Source organism: Pleurodeles waltl, chromosome 10 (genome assembly GCF_031143425.1).
Source record: "Pleurodeles waltl isolate 20211129_DDA chromosome 10, aPleWal1.hap1.20221129, whole genome shotgun sequence".
Classification (NCBI taxonomy): domain Eukaryota; kingdom Metazoa; phylum Chordata; class Amphibia; order Caudata; family Salamandridae; genus Pleurodeles; species Pleurodeles waltl.
In genome coordinates this window covers 882,036,795-882,059,628 of record NC_090449.1, presented here as the reverse complement: position 1 = coordinate 882,059,628, position 22,834 = coordinate 882,036,795, and positions in this window count along the sequence as shown.

Here is a 22,834-nt window from a genome sequence, read left to right as displayed (position 1 = left end):
TTACAAGGTCTGCCACACTGGACTGCTGCTCTGGAAGAACTGTTTTTCTACTGTGCTGCCCTGCTGCCAGCCCTCTGCCCTGCTGAGGAAGGTCTGGTCCCATCTCACATGAACCCGGAATGACTCCAAGGGCTTGCTGTCTTGCCCCCTATTCTTCTGAAGTCTCAGAGACACAAAACACCACCTGCAACAGCACCTAGACTTTGCTTGCTGACGGTCTTGCCCTGCCAAGTGGTGCCAATCCAGTACTGGGCCCTTAGGAGTGAGTATAAAGTGCTGCAACTACCAAAATCCATGCAACACCATCATTGTGTCAGTGGGAAACCAATGGATTCCCTTCAACGCCAACGCATCGCTGCTTCAGGAGACATTGCCAGCTGCGCAGCTCAACAATGACGTATCACCTACACTACCTAAGAGGCTCAGCAGTGATAGATCACCAATTATGCTGCTTGGAACCAATGCATCGCCTACATCAGCAGGATCGACAATGACACATCAACTCAGCTGCTCCTCACATCGCTTTTCGTATCCTTCCAAGACATAACACCAAACCAAGATACTGATTTCAGTGAGTCAAGGCTAGTCCCTGTATCTGACCCCCGCTCTTCCATGGTTGGCCTAACTTTTCAGATTTGACCCGGTCTAGTGTGACCATATAGCACTGCTTGGCGCTTCATGCTTTTAAGCACTATAATTGCAGATATTATGCAAAAAATAATATCTCAACTTCTACTTATTGGATGTTTGTTGTTTTGGTCTTTGGTGTGTTCATTGAACTAAACCCTATTATTCTAATCAGATGTGGTATCTTTTTGCTTGGTGTTTTCACGGTTTTACACTACAAGTGTTAAACAAATACTCGTGCTCTGTGCAAAGCAGCCAGAAGGTGATCACAAGTTCATTTATGGTATTGTGTATCTAACTTACCTTGAGTAGGACTATGGCCCCTTCTTCTACAGGGTGCATACCTCAGCCAACTAGAGAACCAATTTCTAACACACAAACATATATATATATATATATATATATATATATATATATATATATATTTTAGTATATATGTATATACATAAACACAATTAATTGAATACAAGCACGTGAGATACGTTTATAATAAATTAACACAATGACATTATACATAAACATATTATATCTATATATATTTGGTCACATTGTGAATAATAAATATGCACACCTCTTATGATTAACCAGCTTAGAATATATTTATTATTATAAATAAATACAAAAACTAATATACAAAATTTAAAGTTATAGTTACCTTAGGACAAAGAGCTATAGTTACTTGAGATAACTGTAATTCTAACTGGTGAATTTCTGAGGTTTTTACAGCTAAAAAACATACATTGTTACCTTTTTTAGTATATATATAGGTAGTCATTGCGTTTTTGTTTGCCTATGTCTTTGGCGTCGCTTGACAAATCTTCACAAAAGTTTACAAAAACATTTGACACTCTACTGAGCTGCAGTCTGGTTTCTGGGTGATCCATCAAGTGGGGGCCGAGATAAAGGGGGTGAAATTTAGACCGATTTAAATTTTAATTCCCATAGGAAAAATTGAACAGCGATAGCGCAAAAAACACTGGACTGAATTACACCAAATTTGGCATAAAGGTAACTCTTGGTCCACGAAGGGCCCTTTATGTTGTTTTGTTGTTTGGTGTAAATCTGTTCAGTCGTTTTTGAAAAATTTAAGGATATCAAATTTGTATATCAAGTGACTCAAAGGATTCTCGACCCCTCATGACGTCGTGTTGAGATGTGATTGGCTGCCAACAACTCAACAAGGAAGTGTTGTCAGCCATCTTGGGACTCAGCTGCAGCTGAGTCCCAGAAAAAAGAAAAAAGGAGTCAGGCTATGAACACCCTGATCCCTGAGCTGTGGTGATGGGGTTCCACAGGGACCCCTCCCATGGCTTAAAAGCATTTACATTGGTTTTTTTTTACCACAAATTTGTGATGGGGTCGTGAATCTGTGGTAATGTTTTTTTTTTTTAAGAACAATGCAGGCCCCCCCTATTGTCTTTATATAAGCTGCATGGTGGGCCAGGTCCCAGGGGCACTCTTTTCTTTTTAATAGTGGATCCTCCTGGCCACCCCACAGCCCCGGGGACCCCCACCTCCTCCGGACAAATAATGAAATATGAGCAGGTGTGATGCACATCTTCCCACTCCTCAGGGACCACCAACTCCCAGGGCAAAAATGCTTTTAATATATAGGGTAGGACCAATGGCCTTCCCTGGAGCCTAGGGGATCCCCACCACCCCAGGGCACATACTAAATAATGTAAAGGGGGGTCCATTTCGGACCCCCATTAGCTCTGGGGGCCACCACCTCCCTGGAGCAATGCCTACATTGTAGGATGGACACACCCCAATGTTTTCAATGTGCCAAATGGGGTCACATTGCTTTCAATTGTCCCCAAAAGCCCCAGTTGTCTAAACCAATGGAGGTGGGCTTTTCACGAGGGAGAGTCTTATGGGAGGGAGGCAGTCCACCTAAGTACAAAAAACACGTCGGTCAATGCAAAAGCCACCCTGGTGTTGGTAGACTCGGGGTGCAGGCACTCAATAATCAGTGCAGAAAGAGTGTTACCCAACAGCCGAAGAGAGGAGAAACCATATTAATAACTTGTGTACACAGAGACAGTAATACCTCCCCAGTAGTCGAGGTATCAGACAACTGGCAGGGACAGGAAGAACTTGTAAGGGTGGGGGGTATTTCCAGACTTGTGGAAGACATGATCATAGGAGCAGACCATGTAGGGTTTGCTCTGTTATTAGAGAGTGTGAGTTAGCGAGATCCCAGCCTGGCCTGGCTAAAGAAGGCACAATTTCAAACTGAAACAATCAATGTGGGTAAAGGGGAAGAAACGTCTAAGTCGGAGCGAAAAGGATTAATGAGCTGCGATCGAGGACACTCCCTACAAAACTTATGTATTTCAGAGAAAACTCTGGGCCAGTAGACAGACTGGCTGGGACATTAAGGTTGGGAGAAAACAGAGGAATACCTGCTGAGTCATTTCTTTTGGCCCTCCATCTTTCATCCACAAACTGATGGCCCACTAGAGCAGTACAATAAAACAATCACGACTGTGCTAAAGAAACTGATATCAGACTCAGGGAGAGATTGGGACAAGAAACTGCTCCTGGTCCTGTATGCCATCCACACTTGTGCAATCCTCAACAGCTTACATTCTATTCGAGTTGGTGTTTGGCAGGCAACCAAGGACCTTTCTTGACATGGCAGTAGAACAGTGGGCAGTAGAGGAAGATAAGGCCTGAGAGATACTCAAATTCACCCATAGCCTGAAGGAAAGGATACATGCACTGTGGGAGGATGTTAGGATTAACATGGAAAAAACACAAGGAAGGCAACGACTAGGGTACAAACATAACAGTTGCAAGTGGCGGAAAAGGTCTTGGATCTTCTCCCCTCTTCTGACAAGCTACTTGCCAAATCGAAGGGTCCATACACAGTAACAGCCCAGATCATCCCGGTAACCTTTCTTATAGCCGTTCCCCATGCCCCAAAAAGGGAAAGATATAACACATAATCCTCCTCAAAAGATGGGACGAGGGGGAAGGAGACCATGGGAGGGTACATCCAGCCTTTTTGGTTAATGACACACAATCCAGAGAAATAGTTTTTCCTTCCCAGACAACTCAATGTCTAGAGTCGAAATAAAAATGAGAGGTGAACTAACTAGCCCAGAAAGACGACAAACCCGAAACTTAGTAAACCGGAGTCAAGATGCTTTTTCCCACTTACCGGGTAGAACGATGTTAGCACAACACAACATCCATACCGAGAAAGACCAATTGGTATGCCTACAACCTTATTAAATCCCTGAGGCCAGGTGTCGGAATGTAGAGATGGAAGAAACTAGCATTCTAGAGGGAGGGATAACAGAAACCTCCAACAGTCCCTGGTGCTCCTCAGTCGTATGTGTGCCAAAGCCCAGTGGCACTATACACTTCTATATAGAATTTCACCAATTGAACAGCATGTCCAAGTTTGACATGTACCCAATGCCCCAGGTGGATTAGCTCCTCGAGAGGTTGTGGAATGTTAGATATCTCACCACTTAAGACCTTACAAAGGGGGCATTGGCAGATACCACACTCTCTACAAGTCAGGGGGAAAAATCACAATTTCCACCCCCTTAGGACTGCACCATGTCAAAGAACTGCCATTTCAAAGACCAATGTATACATTGTTGTGGTCTCATCATGAGCATGCAGCCGCCTACCTCAACAACATCATCGTATATAGCACAACTTGGGAACAACATCTGGAACATCTGGAGGCCGTGTTCTCAACTCTCAGAAAAGTCGGCCTCACAGCAAACCCCAAGAAATGTATCCTGGATAACAGTTCTATTGAGTATTTGGGCTATCACATATAGGAGGGAAAGATAAGCCCCCAAGAAGACAAGATAAGGGCTATCGAGGACTTACCACACTCACACACACACAAAAAAAAAATCAGATCATTCCTTGGACTGGTAGGGTTCTACCGATGGTCCATACCCAAGTTCTCCGCGAAGGTTGCCCCCTTAGCAGACCTACTAAAGAAGACCCAGCTAAACAAAATCACTGAATGGACACCACTACACCAGAAATATTTTGAATAACTCAGGAAAGCCTTGTGTAACAACCTGGTTTTATTGTGTCCCGATTTCAAGATGAGATTTATACTCATGTTGGGCCTGGCTGTTTTAGCAGGGTCATCCCAAACCTTTTTGCCTCTTACTTTTTCTGACCTGTTTTTGTTGGCTTTAGGACTCTGGGCACTTTACCACTGCTTACCAGTGCTAAAGTGCATAAGCTCTCTGTCTAAGCTGTATTGGTGAATCATTTATCCATAATTGGCATATTTGATTTACCAGAGTGTCCCCAGTATAGTGCACCCTGTGTGCCCAGGGCGTGTAAATCAAATGCTACTAGTGGACCTGCAGCACTGATTGTGCCACCCACATTAGTAGCCCTGTAAACATGTCTCAGACCTACCAGTGCAGTGACTGTGAGTGCAGTTTTAAACTGCCACGTTGACCTGCAAGTGCACCGACTTGCCAGGCCCAAACATTTCCTTTAGTACATTCAAGTTAGGCCCAAGGTAGCCTCATGGGCACAATGCAGTGTATGTATACAGTAGTACTAGTGTGTTTTACATGTCCAGATAGTGAAATATTGCCGAATTTGTTTTTCACTATTGCAAGGCCTACTCTCACATAGATTAACATGAGGATTGCATTGAAATTTCTCCTAAGTGTGATTTCCCATTGGAAGCAGATAGAGCTATGGAGTCTGGGGTCTCCAAACTCACAATTTAAAAATACAACTTTTAGTGAAGGTGATTTTCAAATTGCATGTTTCAAAATGCTACTTTTAGAAAGTGAGCATTTTGTTCCTTAACCATTCTGTGCCTCTGCCTAGCTGTGGAATTCAGGTTAGGGTCAGGATGACAGTTGGGCTGGTTGTGAATTCACTGTAGACAGTCACACAAAGGTAGCTGAGGTGTGCCCTGCATTTTCTGATGGGTCTTCTGGGCTAGAGTGGTGGGAAGAGTTGACACCTGCACCTGAATAGGGCTGTGCCTGTCCTTACACAATGCAGTCACTACCCACCCCCGCTGAGTTTGTCGGGGACCAGGGCAGGAAAGGCAAGGTCTTGTGCACCACACAGACTTTCCCATGAAAGTGTGCCTAGATTAATGGCAGAAATGAGTATAAGTATTTGACCCAAAACCTCAGACTTTTAGAACAATTCTGAATCAAGAGGAGCCTCTGCCAAGGTGAAAAGCTGAAGACCTGTGAGGAGGAGCACTGACCCTTTGCTGTGAGTGCTTTGCTAGGTTGGCCTGCAGTTGCTGCTTTTGCTTTGGAGAGGACAAAGACTGGACTTTACTGTGATCCTGCTTGCAAAGTTTCTCCAAGGGTTTGGATTGAGCTTGCCTCATGTTAAGAAGTCTCAGGGACATGAAATACTTCACCTACCAGCCTCTGGGTTCACTTGCTGATGATTCTGACTTGCCGGGTGGTACCCACTCCAGTCCCTGGGCCCCTGGGTGTGAAAGCTTGCCTAAAAAGAAGAAGAACCAGGCACATTGACTCCAGACGACTCCAGAACCTGCACCGCTAGCTGCACCCAAAGCAGTTTTCCCCACTGAAGTGGGATGACCGCGACTGACACCACAGGCCTGATGCCGCTGCAGCGCTTCTGAAGTCCTATGACAGTGTGAGTCTCGAGTGCCGTTTTACCGATGTGCTGTGACACCTGACTCCACCGCAGCACCTGTGGCCCTGTGATGTGACCGTAACCCCGAGAGGCCGCCTCATTGCTTCTTGACCTGCTGGACTTATTGACCCCACCAGATCGTAATGAAACAACACCTCGACCCTGACAGTGCCTCACCTCCGCTGCCTCGGTCAGGAACCGATGCCTCACCTCTGTAAGGAACCAACACCTCACCTCCTGCATAGCAGCACAGAACAGACGCTAAACGAGATCCAGTGACGTCTCACCTCCCAACTCAGTGCTAGGTTGTTGACTCTGCCTCGTTTCTAAGGGTGGTGTGACTTTGTGACTAGCGCCGCCCTCCCTTGCAAGTGGAGTTGGACTGTTGGGAACAACTCCACCAACAAAGTTGTGAGAGCCCCAGCTGAAGCTGTTGTTTTTTTAAGTGCTTTTATTGGAATTTAATCTTTGATTGTGTATGTTAGATTTTTGTTGTTTTGGTTGCTTTTTTTTTGTTTTACTTAGCTAAATATTGGCTATTTTTCTAAATTGATGTAGTGTCCATTTGTAGCATTTTCACTGTGTTACTGTTTTTGTGGATACAAATAGTTTACACATTGCCTCTCAGATAAACCTGACTGATTGTGCCAAGCTACCAAAGGGGTGAGCACGGGTTATCTTAGGAGTGTGACTCCCTTACCCTGACTAGAGTTAGGGTCCCTACCTGGACAGGGTGTAAACTGACTGCCAACTATAGAGCCCATTGCTAACAACTCCCGACAAATGTCTCAGATCAAGGTAGGTGTAGGGGCAGTATTATCTCAGGTCATCTCCACCCGGTAGCTTACATTAGCAGAAAGCCACTACCTCGCTATAGAGTAAGAGTTCCTGTGGATTAATTGGGTGGTGGAGGCCCTACAATACTTTCTGTTAGGGAGATCATTTACCCTGCTAACTAACCATGCCCCATTGACCCGGCTAGCAAGACATAAGGATACTAATTCTCGTATACTCCTCTGGTTCTTAGCCCTTCACCCTTTTGACTTCCAGACTCTTCACATGCCTGGTCACTGTCAGGTCACAGCCAATTTCCTCTCCAATGTGCCAGTATCACATTGGCCCGATTGGCCATATCTGGTTTGAGGGCACTCTAGCGGAGCAGCCGCGGTGGAACCAGGAAGTCAGGATGACACTGCAGAAGAAACAGGAAGCATCATCGATGGGTGCCCCCTGGGGCACGGGTCATCTGTGGACTGGTGCGCCAGCCGATCCTCACTACACACCCTCCATCCACATCATGACTGCTCATAGGAGGAGTGAACTGGCCTTGGATGCGTGCAAAGGAGACACAGAGGAGGAAGAAGACATCGTAACAATGAACCAAGAGTAGCAAGAAGACGCTGAGAGGATGAACCAAGGGGAGTTATTGGGAGACGGCAAGAACGGACAAAAGGAGGATGGCAAGAGTGCAGAGACAGGAAGCCACTGATACCGTGAGGTGCCCATCCACGTTCCTGGAGGAACTTGGTTTGCCAAGGTACAGGCTTGCATTTGTGGGCAATGGGCTGGAGGGGAGGAGGGACGGGTGAGGCGAGGTAACAAGGGACACTACTGTTGATTGTTTGGGCACATATACACGGTGGAAGCAGTTACACTACCTTACAGGCTGTTAGACCCTAGGAGAACAATCTAGTGACAGTGAACTATATAACCTAAAGTTTTCTTTTTTTTGCATTCCGGTTAATACAGGGAAGCTGAATACACAAATAGTGATGAAAGCACCGGAGAAAAGCATGTACACAGGGTGCTACCTTTGTCCCTCACCCGTACTCCCAGAGATAGTGACTACCAGCCCCAAAATACTTACCTGAGTCATTTCCTTCTCTTCTGAAGAGCAAGTCCCAGGAGGTGGTCCAGGCAAACTAGGAACCTAAAGGAGAAGAATAAAAGAAATGCTAATCAAAACCACAGGTGTGGAGAAACACCTGACTACCTAATATTTTTGTTGTGTAACTATAAAGAATAAAAAAAAGAGGAAAACATGTGGACATCTGTCTGGTTCTATCACCTACTGATGCCCATATAACCATTAATAAACCAGTCCCCTCCCTAGGCCCTGTCACAGTGGAGCTGTTGACTAGTATTTTCCTTTTCCCTGAGACAATTGTGTTTCTCAATAGCACATTATGGAGTGAGCGAGTGATTGAGAAAATTCCCTATTAGATGGAAGCCACTAACGTCTATGCACCTAACTTCAGTTTCCACAATGTTCCCAACAAGTCATCTTTTCCAGTGAGTGCATGAGAGTCCTATTACTGTACCCTATTTAGGATGGCCTTCACAGTTCCTCAGATGTCATTTCCAGTTTCTACAGTATATGAGGCTGCAGAGTTCTGGTAGGAATATAATGCTGCACATCCATTGTATTTTTTCATTGTGTTTGCCTCTTTGAGATTTTGTCCAGTTTAATTGGTTTCCTTCTTTAAGTAATTTTTTCTTGGATTCAAGAATCTCCATCATGCTTTCTGGATCCTTCGCTACTCAGCACTGAGTTGTTTAGAGTCCTGGATTTTACCTTGTAAATTCCACAAGTTGCTCTGTTTGTTTTCTTCTCCTTCATTTATCAACATTGCATGAATGGAAACAAGTTTACGGGACGGAGTCATAAACAATGTGATACCAACTACTGGGATTAAGGGAACAAGAGAAAGAAGTGGGCTGGCCTGATCTGCATCCTCCCTAATCACCATCTGAACTACCAAAAGAACAGACAACTCCGGTCTACAAAAACCATCGGGAATACCCACCCACAGGCACTTTGTCCTAAATCCTTGGAGAATTTTGTAATGTTAACGCATCTCACCTTAATAAGTAAACTTACATGGGGTCACGAAAAGGTTGATGAACCTTTTGACTCACAATTAAGATGTTCTTACCATAGTTCCAGTACATGCAAATCAATAATCAATAACCAATACACAATATAAATAATCAACAACAATCATAAACATCAATAATCAATGGAGTCAGCAATAGCCACGGACAATGACCTTTCAGTAATGAATAACCACACCTTTTAGTAAAAGTTAGAATATTTATTTCCCTATATATCAGTCTTAGTCCTAGTACGTCAGTCGTTCAGCAAAGCATCAGGATTCAGCTTTAAAGTTCCGAGAACGCAAAGGGGGTTATTACAACTTTGGAGGAGGTGTTAATCCGTCCCAAATGTGACGGATATACCACCAGCCGTATTACGAGTTCCATAGGATATAATGGACTCGAAATACGGCTGGTGGTATATCCGTCACTTTACCGTCACTTTTGGGACGGATCAACACCTCCTCCAAAGTTGTAATAACCCCCAAAGTCTTAAAGCATTAAAGTTAAGCATGTCTCTTGTCAAGACGCACAGGAAAATATTGACCTTTGAGCCAGCAAGAAAATGGGTAATGACTAATGGCAAAGTGCAGAATGCTGGTTTCTTCTCAGTGCAGTGTTATTAAATGAAAACTACTACAACTACTCCCCAAATCCCTGGTCAGTTAATCGCATGTTCACACTGTCCAATAAAACTAAAATTCCAAATCTATGAACTCTACCATGATTCCCTTTACATGTTGTTGATTGATTTGTCCTGCAATGTCCTCATCATCCGGCTTGTCAGGTAACAATATTGTTGCAAATTCCACTCCAGTCAGTATCTCCATTGTTCTCCTCCTGAGAAAGTCAGTCTCACACGCATTAGACACAAGATGTTACATTAGCAAGAACAGCATCTTCTAGCAGCCAGTACTCATGAGAAGCTTCTGTTGTGAGCACATTTAAACAATGGAAAATGAAAATCACAGTTTAACTCTCTAGGACAGCCATTTATTAAACATTAAGAAATACAGCTTTGACATGAGGCCTGGCAAGTAGGTCAAGACATACGCTAAGTTAAGGCCTACAACTAATAAATCTAGAGCATAATCCATAACCCTTAATATGATGTATTACTGCATTAGTCAAACATATATTCGACATTTCACAATAATAACTATTAGTAAGTACACTTTGTGAACATTGCCGGCCACTCATCGCAATCACATTTTCAAATGCATGCATTATTTTTCTTCATTATTATATTTTCTACACAAATCTCTTATTCAGAATACGTGAACACTCATTACTAATTTTATTAAAACACCTACGCTAGCAGTAACAACTAGGATCTCTGATGTCCTATCTGGCTGACTACTTGCATTCAAATCAGTATGCATATTACCCAGAATTGTAAGTCGGCTGAGAAATATTTGCCTGTGCTGTGTATTGGTTATTGTCCTGTAATGTATAAACACGAATAGTACAAAAGTAAAATAAATATATGTTGAATAAAACATTGTAAGATAGTAAACATACATATTTTTATAATGTACCACTGCACTAGTCACAAGTAAGGGAAAACACTGCTAGCCTCTACAAACTACTTGGGGTGCGGCTGATATTATGTTTAGGGCATTCAGTATCCGTTCATTCCATTTTACTCTAATCTAAATTCCAAAGGGCTCCATAATGAGAAGCCTTATTATCACTTTTTTAGCAAAACTTTCCAGCAACCATTGTCCCCATACCAGGCTGCTCACAGGTAGTTGCCACTCACTGTCTTTGTTACAGGTTCTCCTGTGCTACATACACACACACACATCTCCAGATGTTGCTATTTAAATGGAGATCCAGTGTTTAGGAATCTCCTCCAGCAGCTTGCTTTACAATTGTGTACGAATTCCTGGGAATTACATATAGGGAAACATACAGAACATTGAAGTTAACCCCAAAACTTTTTAACAAAGTGTCCTTGTTTGGATACTCTCGATAGCCTTCACAGAATGTTCTCGTCTGTTGGTTTGGTACAAAAAGGAGTTGTCTGGCAGTCACCTACAGTGAACGCTACATCCAGCCATTGACATGGCCATGTTATGACTCTCGAAGAAGCTCTGCTTCTGTAATGTTCCCTGAAGGAATAGGAAGTTGTACTTCAGGAATGTGCCGCCTGGCCAAGCTATGTCTTACTTCACACAAATGTATATTTTTCCCGGTAGGAAGTCCTCTTCTGAAACATAACTTTTGTACTTTCGTCGATTTGTCCTTCAATTTCCATACCACTGTTTAACAAGAGTTCTCCAGTTAATCCTTACTTACCTCTATGGTGATCCCCTTACAGGAGGACTAATACAGTGGGCCCTAGCGAACTGTTGTTTCCACAGCAATGTTACTATGTGGCTTGCTACCTTGTATACTTGGCCTTACAGACAGATGACCCTCGCATCTCATGTTAATCCTAACCCTCAGGATACCGACATGCTCTCGTTCACCTGACTCTTAACCTCTCCCTTCTTTATGACTATAGATAAGTTTCCAAGTTGATTCCTGACATCATGATGATTATGTTCGCCAGGTTTTTAACTCCCAGTTTGGCGGCATTTTCTCCCCGTGCTGATATGTGAGTTTCACATTACGTTCGACTCCTTTTATTTACTCGACGTCTAACGGAAGTCAACTACGTGTAAATTTTGAAGTAGTTAGGATGAGGCATACAGACTACACTCAGCAGGACCACAGTGGGCCATCTGCCACCTCGGAAGGCCTTGAACTTTCAACAAACTACTAACAGGTAACACACACACTGCATGACCTTCACGTTTAGGACTACGTGCCCATTGCTGCAGAGCACATTTACAAATGGGCCTTTCCCATCTCGTTACCATCTTTCGATTTAACCGTGCATATTACGACATTCTACAGGACCAATAGATTTGCCGGTAAGCACTCACGGATCAGTGCAACTGAACGTGTGAAGAGTGTGTATCACTAGAATGTTGTTTCTTGTTTACTTAATCCTCTAGACACTCTGGAAACTGGTTCTACACAACCAATAAATTTGCCCGGAAACACTCACGGACGGATGTAAGTGAACCCATGACCCGTGTGTATCACTATACTGTTCTCCCATCTTTACTCAGACACCCGGGAAACAGCTGCTGCACCACTACTTATGTAGCGAACTGTTGGACCTGGCCCTTGTGGCAGGTTCATCCCCTGACTTTTTGCCTCATTTCTCCTATTTTTTCTGACCTCTCACTGTTGGCTCTAGGACTCTGAGCACTTTATCACTGCTGATCAGTGCTAAAGTGCAGGTGCTCTCTGATCTAAAGTTGGTGTGATTGGCTTATACCTAATTGGCATATTTAATTCACCTGTAAGTACCTTGTACAGTGGTATCTCTATACCCAGGGTCTGTAAATTAAATGCTATTAGTGGGCCTGCAGCGCTGCTTGCGCCACCCACTAAAGTAGCCTTTCAAACCTATCTCAGGCCTACTACTGCTGGGCCTGTGTGCGCAGTTTTCTGCCACGGGAACCTGACATCTAAATTTACTTGCCAGGCCCAGAACTCCCCTTTTACTACATGTAAGTCACCCCTAAAGTATGCCCTAGCTAGCCCTATGGGCAGGTTGCCATATATGTAGAAGGCAGGACATGTGCCAGGTTGCGTGGCCTGTCCTGGTAGTGACAGCCTAACTTGGTGTCTCACTGCTGTGAGTGCTGCCTTCTCATAGGATTGCATTGGAAATGCCATGCCTTATGTGCAAGAGGTATTGTCTGATTTATGAGAGGTGGCGTAGGCATGTTTGGTGTGGTTGTAATGGTGGTCAGAAATGCTGCTTACTGGTGTAGGTGTATTTTTGATTACTATTACAGAAATGCCACTTCTAGAAAGTGAGCATTTCTCTGTGCTTATGACTCTGGTGACTCCAATCCACGTCTGGGCAGACTGACAGTTGGGGCTTTGTGCATACTTTTCAGACAGCCCATACACAGGGACGGTGGAGGTGTCACAGAGGTGCATCTAAATATTGTATGGTCTTTCTGGGATGAGTGAAGGGAGTGGCGGGGCACACCTTCATTTATAAAGGCTATGCCCTGGCCTCACAGAATAGGGTCGTTTACCCCCCCCACTGATGTTTGGAGCCTGTGCTGGAGGAGAGAAGCGGCAATCCCAGAACCAGTTGTAACTGGTTGAAACCCCCTCTCCTCCTCATTGTAAGAGACACAGCAAACTGAGTATAAGTAAAGGAGAATTTTCCCCACAGTTTAGACATTCTTGGGACTCCAGAAAACTTACTTGGAACTGGACACAGGACGCTGTTGAATGGACTCACCAGGACCACCTTGGACTGCTGCTGCTTGCTGACCTGTGACCTGCCTGGTGACTAGGAGGAACTGCCATCACCTCACCCCTTGTGCTGACCTGTGGTTGGGCCTGCTAGCCCTGTGCTTTCCCCCCCTTGCTTGTCTCCAGGAGCAGGGTGCTGTGGCCCCTGACCCCTGTAAAACTTTCCCTCACGAGGAGTGCTGCATTTTTCCCCTAAAGCGCCTTCTAGCGCTTGTTGGGGGACAGAGGCACTTCAGATGAGCGCAGTGTGGTAAGGAAGGATCACCGCCGCAGCCCGGGCATAACGCACTGAAGAGCACTGCCTGGGGGGCCCCTGAGCGCTCTGTAGGTGCTTTGCTGAGAATTCACCGCCGCGACCTGGTCTCACAATTCACCATTGCAGCCTTGGCTTCTAAACCAGAGGAAGCGTCAGTGCTGCGTGCTCCCCAGTGCCCCTGGGGCACACCGAAAAGGTAACCGAAGCAAGCGTGCTCCTATCGGTTCCCCCGGGGCATGGTTGACTCCAAAGACCTCCCCAGGGTACTGGTGGAAGGGCCAGTGGAGGCCCAGGGGAGACCCCCAGAGATTGCAGGCCCCAGGAGAGGGCCATTAGGTGCAACGGAGAGGGTGCAGACCGCCCCTCTCCCCAGGAGCCAAACATGGCCCCGTTGAGCGCACAGGAGCGCCGGGGGCCCCACCTTACTCTTCCAGGCACTAAGAGTGCCTTTTTCTCAGGACCAGGTACTTTTGGGGACACTGGGAGGGTGATCTGCTCCAGGCTTATTTTGCTAATGCGATATATATTTGCTACATGTTCCTGCTATGGGCATGACATGCTGATATATTTTTTTTTTATGACTTGCCATATAATTTTATAATGTTCCTGATATAGGCCTTTACGGTAGTTTTTATGACAAGTGCATTTATGTATTTAACGTGTTTCTCAACTACTGCTTATGTTGCAAAATACTAAGTAACCTGTGTGTTATATGTGACTACTGCTAGTTTTGCAGAATAACTAATGTGTAACTTTCTGACAACTGCTAAGGTAGCAGGATATTACTGATATGTGATGTTTGGTCTAATAATTGTATTGTGTACAATACAGTATATTTTAATATTCCTTGGTGTTGTGTTTCCTTTGTGGTGGGGATAGTGTGTCACATGTGTTGTGTGTGTTGTGCAAACGCTTTACACATTGCCTCTGGGTTAGGCCTGACTGATCGTGCCAAGCTACCAAGGGGATGATCAGGGGTTATCTTGGACGTGTAACTCCCTTGCCCTGACTAGAGTGAGTGGGTTCTGCCTGGCTTAGGTGCATACACTAGCCAATCAGAAACCCCATTTCTAATACGCACGTTCTTTCATTTTGGGACTAGATCTAATTACCTCTACATCCCTCATCCTCAACCCAGTCCTAACACAATGCGTTAGGGTCCAATCCAAGACAGGAAACAAAACAGGAAAAGCTTCCTAGTCCCCTCACCCACCATACATTCCAGACATATAAACCCATACCTTAATAGAGCACTTCCTGGTTTTTTTCGTGTCTTAGATGGGTCTTACAAGAGACACTGAGGTGACTGCGGGCTTCTCACCTCCACTTTGTCTCAGGGTATGCCCCTCAGCAGGGCTCATGGAGACCCTGTGAACATAGTGGGAGCAGCGAGTGAGAACAGGATATCAGGGGGCCTCCCGTGGCGTAGGGTGTGCAGGCAGGACATAACCCTGAGGAATGGACACCGTTGTGTTATTTTCCTGTTCCCTATGAGACTTAGGGGAATGCAGCTTTGCCGACCAGGGCTGAGTGTTCCAGTCTCGACAATCCGCTCATGTTTCATTCTTTTGTTTTTTTGCTCAGTGTTATCTCAGAATGCACTGTGGGGGGCCACAATGCTGGGTTTGTGTTTCTCATGGCAAGCTTTGTAGGCCGGGTTGTGAGCAGCCTCTGGCCAGCTGTGGCCTTTGCTGGGGAACAGTGATTTAGTGTTCCTTTGCAAATTTGCTGTTTGAATTGCAGGTGGGGTTGTTTCTGGAATACATTACAGCTGTGTCTGCCTTTCGTGCATCTGTGTACTTTTTTTTTAAACGTTTTCACTGTTTCATCACTTGTGCTTTTTTGCCTCAGTATGCACTGGTGTGTGCTTCTCCTGTTCAGTAACAATGGGTAAACATACTGCTAAGCAGAGGCATTGCTCATTAAGTTCCACAGCCTCTTCCTCATCTTCATTGGTGATGTTTCCTTCCCCCCTCCTTCTAGGAAGACTCGGTTGAGGAAGGAAGACAAATTGAAACAGCTTATTGTGGAGACCTTGTCTTCACTGAAGAAACTGAAGAAGGTCTTGCATGTTTCAAGGGAACAAGTCTGATATTTTCAGGTCCTTGTCCTCTGATGAATCGTCGCAGAGCATTGACAATAGGGAAAATACATTTCTAAGGATCTGCTGCCTGATTTACTAGATCATATTTGGGTCAAAATGGGGATTCATGTGAACGCTGTCCCCAGTACTTTTGGGGAGTCTGTGTTGCCTCAGTTCAAGAAACTATCGAGTGTGGCACTCCCCATTCATCAGTTTGTCATGGATGTGTTGCTAAATTAGTGGAAAGATCCAGAACATATTGGGTTTCCTTGCTTTATGGCCAAGCTTTATCCTTTGAAGGAGATGGAGAATAGGTTGCCTGAGAATGTGGACATAGATTCCATTGTCGCAAGCCTGGTAGGTAGGTCTTCCATGGTTGAGGAGAACATTCTGAAAGATGTGGCGGATAAGAAGGTGGATTCTTCTGTGAAGAAGGCTTATGCAGGTGCACAACTGGCTTTGAGGACAGGAGTATATGGGGCATATGCGGCACAGTCTTTGTTGTCGGATTTTAAGACCCCTTTCAACACTAAGCATGAAGGTGGCCAGTGTCCTGACTTCTTGGAGTCTATGGAGGGACAGTTGAAGTTCTTGTCAGACATTGCTTTTGACTCTGTGAGGGTGTCTACTCTGTCTTATGGTGCCTCTATTGCTGCCAGAAGGAATTTGTTCTTACATGTTTAGAATATGGATGCCACAAATCCCTCCACTGCCTTGCGTTTGCCTTTTACTAGGTCCCGCCTGTTTGGTCATGAGCTGGAGGAGAAGTTGCATTGTGTTTTCAAGGAAAGGAAGCATTCTTGTGGGGTCCCCCTCAAGGTCTTTTCATCAGCCTTCTTGCAGACACCCGGCCTCTTCTGTGAACCAGAAGTTTCAGGCTAAAGCGTTTCAGGGGAAGTTTCAGAAAAAGTCCTGCACTGAGCCGGGCAATGAATTCCAGCAGCCCTGACTCTGCCACCAACACCCCCTCTGGAGATCCACTTGTGCTTGATGGCCGACTCCAGCTGTTTCAATTCAACTGGAGTCTCACAACATTCGAGAAGTGGGTACTAAACATTCTGGATATGGGATACCTGGATAGACCTTTTCTTCTCCATCAGGCCCTGTTGTGACCCCTGCCCCACGGGTTCTGGTGAGACACCAGGCTTTGATGACAGGGATCCAGTCACTACTTGAAAAGGCCATTGTTCCAGTGCCATCTGCCCAGAGGGGGTCAAGAGTGTATTCCATCATATTTTTGGTCCCGAAGGTGACAGAGGGTTTTCAGATTGTGATCAATCTGAAGTCCCTGAACAAGTCTGTCTGCAAGATTCCTTCCAAAATGGAAACCCGCAATTCATTATTCCTCTTGTTCAGGAGGGTTCTGTCATGGCCATGTGCAGAATGCATACCTTCATATTCCGGTGGCCTTGGAGTCTCAACAGTTTCTGCAGTTTGCTGTAACGGGACTCCATAGGCAGTTTTGTGTCCTGTCCTTCAGTCTTTGCTCCTCTCCCTGAGTGTTTATGAAGGTGGTGGCTGATATCCATCTCCAGGGAATTACCATATTCCCCTACCTCGATGACTGGCTCCTTCAGGCTCTGACAATTCCTGGGCTGCAACAGCATCTAGCTGAGACCACTTATACACTAGAAATTAATGGTTTCCTCATGAATTTTCCAAAATGCAACTTCCATCTGGACACCAGGAAACTGTTTATCGGGGCAGAGTTCAATACTATTCAGGACAGGGTGTTCCTTCCTCAGACCAGACTTGTGAGGCTGCAGTCTCTGTTGCGGTCATTATTTGCCCAGAAGTCTGCACCACTTGCCCAGTGGCTGGAAGTCCAGGGTCATTTGGTGGTCATTGTCTTCACGGTCCAATGGGCCCTTCTAAATCTGAGACCATTGCTGTGGCACCTCCACAAATTTGTGCGGTTTCCTATGCAGGACATGTCCCAGATGATCCCTGTGACCTCCAGTCCGCAATGGTGGTTGGACTACTCAAATCTAAACAAGGAGTTGTTGCTGCATCCTCTCCTCCAGTGGTGCTGGAGACAGATGCAAGCATCCTGGGATGGGGTGCTTGGTTGGGTCAGCAATTGGCTTCCCTCAGAGGCGACATGCTCGTCCAAATGGAGGAAGTTGTTGGCAGTGGACAGAGCCTTGCAAATTTATCTGTTGGGGTGCAATATGTTGGCTCACTCAAACAACAAAGTGGCTGTTGCTTACATCAGTCATCAGGGCAGTACACACAGTCAGTCGCTCAATTTGGTGGCTTGTTCAATTGCCCGTTGGGCCGAGTATCATCTTCAGTCAATCCAGGCTCAGCATATTAGGGGTGTGGACGATGTGATGGGGACTCCCTGAGTCAGCATTTCCCTTTTCCCTAGACCTGAGACTCTGTTCTCAGGTGTTTTGGATTATTTGCAGGAGATTTGGATGTCCCCGTCTGGATCTGTTCGCTTCCAGAGCGAATTTCCTCCTGCCCCTGTTCTGTTTCAGGAGTCTGGAGGTAGGGGCCTGGGGAGTGGACACATTATCAATTCAGTGGCCTCAGGGGCTTCTCTATGCATTTCATCCCTTTCCTCTCATTCAAACCTTTCTGTTGAAGGTCAAGCTGGAGGGAGTGTGGGTGGTGGCAGTGCTCCCCTTCCGTCCTCGGAGATCCTGGTAAGCTTTGCTGAGGAGCCTGGCTGTTCATCCTCCTTTGATTTTGCTGAGGATCACCTCTCCTTTGCTGCTCCTGGGCCCCTGCCTACCTGTTCCCTTAATGCTCGTGGTCCCTTGATGCTTGTGGTCTGGTTGTTGAACGGATGGCTTTGCTGAGGCAAGGTTTGCCAGATCACATAGTCTCTGTGGTGCAAGGTTTATGTAGAAAGTCCACACTCTCCTCTTATTCTAGGCATTGAGTTAATTTTAATTCCTGCTGTACCCTTCATAATTTTTCTCCTGCTACCTGTCTGGTTTCTGCTATCCTGCCTGGTTTCTGCTATCCTACAATTTTTTGTGGATGAGTTTGAGAAGGGTTACACACATTCTACCTATCCGGGTATTTTGTGACCCTGTCTCTTCGTCTGTGATTGTTGTAACTTCGGCATCCAGGTTCTTTTGGAGTTTCTTTCTCTACGCACCATTTGGTGAAACCTTGTGTTCTTTCCTGGGATCGTTCTTAGGTTCTTCTTGCTCTTCAGTCTGCCCTTTTTGAGTTTGGGTCAAGGATGTATAGGACTAAGAGTAATGAGGATTACCAGTCAGTGATCTTTTATAATTCACATTTGAACCAGTGTTATATTTTTTAAACAATGCAAGAACTGTCAGTTATTCAATACATTAAAAATGTTCAGTAAATCCACACTAAAGCAGTATATACACAATAAAACCAACATGTTTTTTTTTTTACATATTCTACATGTTTGCCTTATCGTATATTTGGGAGACTATTTTTCTTTTTTAACCCCTTTGCTGCTGGTCCTCCCCCCCGTGCTGAGCCCTTTTTGGGCTATTTGGGGTAGTTTTCACTTAGGCCTTCATAACTTTTTGTCCACATAAGCTATCCACACTGAATTTGCGTCCTTTTTTTCCATCATCCTAGGGATTCTAAAGGTACCCAGAGATTTCAGGTTCCCCTGGAGGAGACCAAGAAATTAGCCATAATACAGCGATTTTCTTTTCTTTTTTTTTAGATGGGAAAAAAGGGCTGCAGAAGAAGGCTTGTGGTTTTTTGCCTGAAAATGGCATCAACAAAGTGTTTGCAGTGCTAAAATCACCATCTTACCAGCTTTCAGGAACCGGCAGACTTGAATCAGAAAACCACATTTTCAACAAATGTTTGGTATTTTACTGGGACCTATCCCATTTTTTTTTTTTTTTTTCTTTCAGCCTCCTTCCAGTTAGTAACAGAAATGGGTGTGATACCAATGCTGGATCCTGGAAAGCTAAAGATTTCTGAAAAGTAGACAAAATTCTAAATTTAGCAAGGGATCATTTTTGTGGATCCTACAAGGTTTTCCTAAAATGACAGCTGAAATAAAAAATATTGAAATTGAGGTGAAAAAACAGCCATTTTTCTCCATGCTTTACTCTGTAACTTTTTCCTGTGATGTCATATTTTTTAAAGCAATATAACATTATGTCTGCTGGACTTTTCTGGTTGTGGGGATATATAGGGTTTGTAGGTTCATCAAGAACCCTAGGTTCACAGAGCCAATAAATGGGCTGAACCTTGCAATGGGTTTTCATTCTATACCAGGTATACAGCAATTCATTTGCTGAAATATAAAGAGTGAAAAATAGGTATCAAGAAAACCTTTGTATTTCCTAAATGGGCACAAGACAAGGTGTTGAGAAGCAGTTGCACATCTCTGAATTCCGGGGTGCCCATACTAGCATGTGAATAGCAGGGCATTTCTGAAATAGACGTCTTTTTTACACACTGTCTTACATTTGGATGGAAAAAAATGTAGAGAAAGACAATGGGCAATAAAACTACTATTCTGTGTTCCCCCAAGTCTCCCGATAAAGATGGTACCTCACTCAGTAGGCCTAATGCCCACGAAAGGAAACGCAACATGGACACATCACATTTTTACATTGAAAACTGACATGTTTGTGGAAAGTGCCTAGCTGTGGATTTTGATCTCTAGCTCAGCCGGCACCTAGAAAAACCTCCCAAACCTGTGCATTTTGTAAAACTAGACACCTAGGGGAATCCAATATGGGGTGACTTGTGGGGCTCTCAACAGGTTTTGTTACCAGAATCCTTTGCAAACCTTAAAATCTGGCCAAAAAAAGACTTTTTCCTCACATTTTGGTGACAGAAAGTTCTGGAATCTGAGAGAAGCCACAAATTTCCTTCCACCCAGCGTTCCCCCAAGTCTCCCGATAAAAATGGTATCTCAATTGTGTGGGTAGGCCTAGTGCCTGCGACAGGAAATGCCCCAAAACCGAACCCGGACACATCACATTTTCCAAAAGAAAACAGAGCTGTTTTTTACAAAGTGCCTAGCTGTGGATTTTGATCTTTAGCTCCACCAGCACCTAAGGAAACCTACCAAACCTATGCATTTTTGAAAACTAGACACCTATGGGAAACTAATATGGGGTGACTTGTGGGGCTCTCAACAGGTTTTGTTACCAGAATCCTTTGCAAACCTTAAAATGTGGCCAAAAAAACACTTTTTCCTTACATTTCGGTGACAGAAAGTTCTGGAATCTGAGAGGAGCCACAAATTTCCTTCCACCCAGCATTCCCCCGAGTCTCCCAATAAAAATGGTACCTCACTTGTGTGGGTAGACCTAGTGCCCGTGTCAGGAATAGATCACACAACGGTCAATGTTGGTCCTTACATGAGGGCAACTGTTGTCTCTAGGGTGATTCAGCCCTGACGCAGGCACTAGGTACAGGCACTCAAGTGGGGTAGTGTTTTTATCAGGACAGGTGGGGAAACACTGGGTGGTAGGAATTTTGTGGATCCGAGCATATTCCTGTAGTATGTGTGACAGAAATGCAAGACAAAATTTTTATTTGATATTTCAGCTTTGCAGGGTATTCTGGGTAAGAAAACTTTGGGGAATCCACACAAGACAAACCTCTGTGGATTCCCCCGGATGTCTACTTTCCAGAAATGTCTGGGTTTGGTAGGTTTCCCTATATGGCCGCCGAGCCCAGGACCAAAAACGCAGGTGCCTGCCTTACAAAATCAGGTTGTTTTGTGATAGATAATTTTGATGTCTCCACAATACGATTTGGGTGGTGGAATTTGGGGCTGAACTAAATTGGGGAGCTCCCACGAGAGCACTCTCTCTGTGCTTGCCGCCACATGCACCTGCTCTCTAGGCTGGGCTAACCCACTATTGTCCTGCTGCACAGGCTGTGCTTGCGAAGGGACAGCAGGACTGTCCTCATCACCTCCCTCATAATCACTGGAAGAGGAGTTATCAAATGGGACTCCTCCGACTGAAAAATTACTCCCAGAGTCTGTGCCATTACCCTGTCCCTCAGATGCTGTCTCAGTATCTTCTGTCTCAGTCTCTAATCATCATCAGAGCTGTCCTCTACAACGAGATGTCATCTCTGCTACTGGCTAAACTGTCACTCTAAAACACTAGCCTACGTAGACAGTCACAAAATTGCTGGTGGGTCTGTGTGTGATATCTGCAACAGTAGAGGTCACCTTACCATCGCTTCTTCCCTCAATCAGCATGTTCTCTCAAGACACTCAAAAAAACAAAAAAGACACACTATTACATCACCTTGTCACATACCAATCATCACTGTCTTTAGCGCCCCTAGCGCCCAGTCCAGCAAGCATTATTGGTTCTCCCACTCCCATTACCTCCTCCTCCGATTCCCTCACTACCATCCAGCAAAAGTGCATTTCATCTCTCCATAGCCCCCCTCGCACATACATTTAATTTGTGCCGCAGGTAATGGCTGGCTTTACTAATCCACTCAGCTATTCACATATAATACAGTTTTGATCCTTTCAATAGGCATATAACCGTTCTGCGTTACTTTATGACATCAAAACTGCCACTAGACAAAAGTCAGATCCTTTTCTAGCAGAAATATAATCACAAGAGTTACTTGACTTTTTTATTGCTGTCTAAAAGCTATAGTTGAAACGTGTCAGTTATAGTATTTGCATTGCTTTGAAGATGCAAGCTGCAACTGCAAGACAACTTGTGGCGAATTTACATGTATATATATATATATATATATATATATATATATATATATATATATATACCACACATGTTGACAAAAGTGATCGCTATATATATATTTATATATATATATATATATGCAGATATATATAGATCTATCTATAGACACATCTATATATATACATATCTATATATAGATAGATATATCTGTATATAGATCTATCTATATATATATATATATATATATATATATATATATATATATATAGCTGTATTTTTTAACAGCTATATGGTTTCCTTGGGGGCCATAGTGGCCCCCAGGGAATCCATACAGCTGTTAAAAAATTATTGCCCCCACGGGGGTCGCCCTGTCGC